Genomic DNA, 5,646 nt, shown 5'->3' on the forward strand with positions numbered 1-5,646 from the left:
GTTCAAAAGGGAAGGGATATATGTATACCTATGGCTGATTCATGTTGAGGCTTGACAGAAAACAACAAAAATCTGTAAAGCAATTATCCCTCAATTAAAAAATTAATTAAAAAATAAAAAAAGAAAGAAACACTACTTACGGTGAACCAGATGTTGCTATGGGCAAAAACAATACAGTGTGATGGTGAAAGAGTTGGTGTTGCCCGGAGTCAGGCTGCTTGATTTGAATTCTGTCTCCTGTTGTTTATGAGCTGAAGGACCTTGAACAAATTCCTTAATCTTTCTGCCTTAGTCTCATCTGTAAAATAGAAATAAAAATGTACTCACTTCACAGGGTTATTTAGGGGAATAAATAAGCAATTATATTTTAAACTACCTAATGCATTAAAAATGTTAGGTATATAAATGCTACCTGTTGTTGTTGTTGCTACTGTTATTATTACTAGGCACATTCTGATTTAGATTTAAGAACAAATATCCACTACTTTCATGTTCCTTTCCACCTATAGTTCTGAATCAAAACAGAACCACAAACAAGATACTGTCTTTTAGTGAATTCATTCATCTAATCACTCAGCCATCTACACCACTCACTGTTCAAATGGTATGTAAATTTTTACACGTTTGGAATCATTTTTGGTTTAAGAAAACTCAAATTATCAGGCCAGTCAATGAAAAATTATAGTTTACTATTAATTAGACTTTAAAGCTTTCTAAATTTTTATTTTCTTCTACCTCTGCGTATATCGAATGAAACACAGGACATTTTTCTTTCTGAATTTTCAAACTAATCCTCTGTTAAGAATGGATTAGTCCAGAAGACAATGACTTTTTTTTTAAAAAGTCTATGATAAAGGATATTTAAATAAAGGGAGGATAACTACAGTCAATATAAGTTCCTCCTTTCTCTATTTTGTCTCTACTAGGATACAATATGAATAAATGAATCAATGAAAAAGCATGGCAGTATGTTAATTTTCAGTCAAGGAGAAAAGCTAGGGGACTTCTCTGGTGGTCCAGTGGCTAAGACTCCGAGCTCTCAGTGCAGGGGGCCCTGGGTTCAATCCCTGGTCAGAGACCTAGATCTCAATGCCACAACTAAGAATTTTCATGCCACAACTAAAGGTACCAGTGCCACAACTAAGATCTGACCCAGCCAAACAAATAAATACTTTTCTTACAAAACAAGAAAAGCTAAACAGTCACAGTTGCACAGAGACTACAGGGAAATATGGAGCCTAGAATTCTGCTTGGAAATGCATGCTTTGTTTGTACTTTATAAGACACTATTTAATCTACATTTAAGTAATTATTATGAAGGACATAAATTCTTCATTCAAGTGGAAGTGGCTAATGTATGATTCATATTTGTCTAAATGTAGAATAAAATCATTTTTTTCAAAAGTTAGCATGATAGAACAGAATTCACATTCCAGGACTCATATTTTGAATATTAAATTTAATAGCTTTATCTCAAACACTTTCCTATATTTTTCAACACCTTTATTGTTAAAAAAAAAAAGCAACCTATGGCTGATTCATGTTCATGTTTGACAGAAAAAAATAAAATTCTGTATGGCAATCATCCTTCAATTAAAAAATATATAAATTTAAAAAATACATTATTTTTTAAAAAAGCAATCTAATACCACTCCATGGCAGCAGTTCTTGCTAAGGATTACCTAACAAAAAATTATAAACATTTTGTTATATAAAAGCTAATTCACCAAAGTAGGTATGCTCTGTTGTTAGCTTGAAAATCATTAATTTCATAATAAATAAGTGCCAGTTGCAGTCCCAAAGAAGCAAGTGATGGGAGAAGAATTATGAAGTTGCATCTGTTCTTGTCTAAGGCTAAATGCTAGAGTTTGGGTCTGGTCCAGGGCTCGATCTGGCTACAGTGTGTAGTAGGCTTACACCTGATATCAGTTTAGGGCCTGTGTATGCAGTTTAGGCGGAGAAGGCGATGGCACCCCACTCCAGTACTCTTGCCTGGAAAATCCCATGGGCGGAGGAGCCTGGTAGGCTGCAGTCCATGGGGTCGCTGAGGGTCGGACACGACTGAGTGACTTCACTTTCACTCTTCACTTTCCTGCATTGGAGAAGGAAATGGCAACCCACTCCAGTGTTCTTGCCTGGAGAATCCCAGGGACGGGGGAGCCTCGTGGGCTGCTGTCTATGGGGTCGCACAGAGTCAGACACGACTGAAGTGACTTAGCAGCAGCAGCAGCATGCAGTTTAAGATGCGTAGATGCTGCCAGTCCAGGGTTTCCTAATTCTCCTAAGAGGACCCTTTTTAATGCCACACAGCCCCATCTGACAGAGGTAATATGTTTGTTATGTATCAATTAAAATACACATACCAGCAAGCCACCTTGAATTCATTATTAATTTAAAATGAATACACTTTAATAATCACAATCCTTAATACCTTTAAAAAACAGTATTAGATAGATATCAGACTATAAAAAATATTATTTATATTTACTAAGTTTTTGAGAAAGAATCCCCAAACTGCAAGGGTTGGGAATTCCTGACCTGGTTGATATCTTGAAGGTACTGCCAGTTGGAAAATTCTATACGACTTGATTGTTTTCTTGCCAAACTGTCCTGCCTTAAATGTGTTGGGGGCCTTTAAGAGGAATTATGATTGTGCTTGATACTATGTTTATACATTTAAATGAAAGATTAATGAAAATGGTTCCCAATTATCAAAAAAAAAAACAAGACTCTTTTGCGGAGGCAGCGGCCAGTCTTTGCTGATGTGTCATGACAGAGTCATTCTTGAAAGCTAATGGTTAGAAAATTGAGTAAACATAAAACCAATAAAGAGAAGATTTCTTCACACCATGTGAAATCAGCTTATAGAGGAGCACATTGCTGTGGAAAATTTTGGGAGAAGCACAAGGATTTTTTCATGATGATGGTATCTCCTGCTTGCAGACATCAGCTACAAAATGAAAAAAATTCCTCCCCACATATCAATACCAAAGAGCTGACTACTGTCGCGTGACTCCATTTTTTCCAATCTGGTCCCACCCCATCCTTCTTTTGTGTACACACCACGACACTGTATTTATTGAAATACAACATTAATTAGGATTAAGACAGTCTTCTTCCTGTCACTGTTTATAAGTACTTGACAGGGGCCACTACGCAAAATAATGAAATACTTCCAGCTGACCCTCATTCTTTCTACTGAATTCTGCTTTAGTTTTTCAGACACTTGAGGGCTATTTCTTTTCCAGATCCAGTTTGTAAAACAAAAACCATCACGAACCAGCAGTCCCTTTTCCCAATTCTAATTTACCAAATTTGTGATCCCTATCAATGTTCCATTAAGCTAACCCACCTCCAGGATCATCTTTCTTGGTTCCATTTATTCTTTTAGAAAAGAGCAATTGACAAGTTACTTACTGCTTGTTTCCTTGCTGGGTTCAGAAATTAAACTCAGGAACTCCTGACACACAGATAATCCTACTTGTACCTTACCATACATTGATTCACTTAGCTCCTGAATACTGACCATCATCCTAACATGCATCTGCATATCATAACAGGCATTTTTAACAGGTGCCAACTCTTCTAGGCACTATGGGAAGCACTTTCACTATCTTCTTATGAGTTAGATACTATTAGTATCCCTAGTTTTCATACAAGGAAACTGAAACTGGTTAAAAAACTTGTCCAAGGATTCACATGCAAACAATCTAAGTCCAGAACTGAAGATCTTAACCACTGAGGGAAAGAGAAAACATTTGCTTCCAACAGGAGTAAAGGACATCATTGATATGAAGGAAAATGAGTAGGAAGGAAGGAAGGGAGGGAAGGAGGAAGGAAGAAAGAAAGAAAGAATGAAAAAAAGAAAAAGGAAGAAAGAAAAAAGGAAAGGAATACATGAAGATAAAAGAAAGGTAAAGAGTTATCAACATATGAAATTTCATTTTCTATTCAAGTATGCTGTCAGTATGTCAGGGAAGTATGGGCTTCCCTGATAGCTCAGCTGTAAGAATCTACCTGCAATGCAGGAGACCTGGGTTTGATCCCTGGGTTGGGAAGATCCCCTAGTTGGGGGCATGGCAAATCATTCCGGTATTCTTACCTAGAGAATCCCCGTGGATTCTAGCCTGGTGGGCTATATAGTCCATGGGGTCACAGAGTCGGACACAACTGAGCAACTAAACACATCACAGCATATGCTGTCAGTACTGCTATATTAACTCACTGTTTTTAGGACCTACAGGGTAAATACAACAAGTAAGGCAATTCATGCATTTGAGCAGAGCCAAAGATAGGACTGACAAACAAGAAAAGTTAATTCAAAGTAGTTTCATCAGGTGTAAAGTACCATCTAGCATTCTGTATCTGCTGCTAAGTTGCTTCAGTCGTGTCCGACTCTGTGCGACCCCATAGACGGCAGCCCACCAGGCTCCCCCATCCCTGGGATTCTCCAGGCAAGAACACTGGAGTGGGTTGCCATTTCCTTCTCCAATGCATGAAAGTGAAAAATAAAAGTGAAGTCGCTCAGTCGTGTCCGACCCTCAGTGACCCTATGGCCTGCAGCCTTCCAGGCTCCTCCATCCATGGGATTTTCCAGGCAAGAGTACTGGAGTGGGGTGCCATTGCCTTCTCCAATTCTTTATCTAGTCTAGCGGAGAGATAAACACCACAAGCTGTGACAGATCAGAATGGAGAGAGAAGCCCCACCAATCCAGGCCTTGGAGGAGAACCATGAAAGTGAATAGGCTTGGCTCCATTTCTCCAAACTGGGATTCTGCTGGCTCAGGGAGGACAGTGGGAATAAGCAAAGGCAGAGTGAGTTTCCCAGCCTGACTGCAGCTAGGCAACTTGTCTTGGTGAACTAGTGGGAATTGAAGTGGAGAAGTCTATTGAGTTCACAATTGTGTCTGGCCTTCTCCAAAAGGCAATGGAAAGTCACTGAAAGATTTTGTTCGGAAGGGTGACAGCATTAAGGCAAAATTCAGGGAAGTTAAATTAAAAGCAATAGGCTGATGGATGGGGAAAGCATCATTTAGGGGCTTTTCTTCATAATCACTACATTTGGAAGCCTTAAATGCTCGCAGCACGCTAGAAGCAGAGGGGCTGCAAAGGAAGGTGTAGACACACACACACACACACACACACACACACACACACACACACACACCACCTCTGGACGGTGGCGGGTGTGAATACAAGGAGCCACAAATTTCAAGAACGTCCATAGGTCACTAACACACACACACACATACACACACACACACACACACACACACAGCTTTCCAAAAGCACGAACTAGGAGCTCCAGCCCTGGCCGAGAAACTTACTGACTCAAGCTAACGCCCGTCGTCCAGAGCAACCCAAACCACCCACCATCCGGCAGGTGACCCCACAAACCAACCCTACTGGTCCACGCTCCCCATCTCCTCCCGCATGAGCCAGGGAGGGAGATGGAAAAGTTTGGGGAGTAGTCCCCGGCTCACGAGAAGGGCATTTTCTCATTCCTCGGTCACTCTCAGGTGTTCAGAGCGGGAGGATGACATCCGGACCGTCCTCCGGCCACTCCTCCCCCGGGCCGATTATGAAACTGCGGGCACTTTGTACCTCACCCCGCTCGCTAGGGAGTACTCAGGCCCCTCCCCAGAC

The sequence above is a fragment of the Bos indicus genome, chromosome 6 (assembly GCF_029378745.1).
Source record: "Bos indicus isolate NIAB-ARS_2022 breed Sahiwal x Tharparkar chromosome 6, NIAB-ARS_B.indTharparkar_mat_pri_1.0, whole genome shotgun sequence".
NCBI lineage: Eukaryota > Metazoa > Chordata > Mammalia > Artiodactyla > Bovidae > Bos > Bos indicus.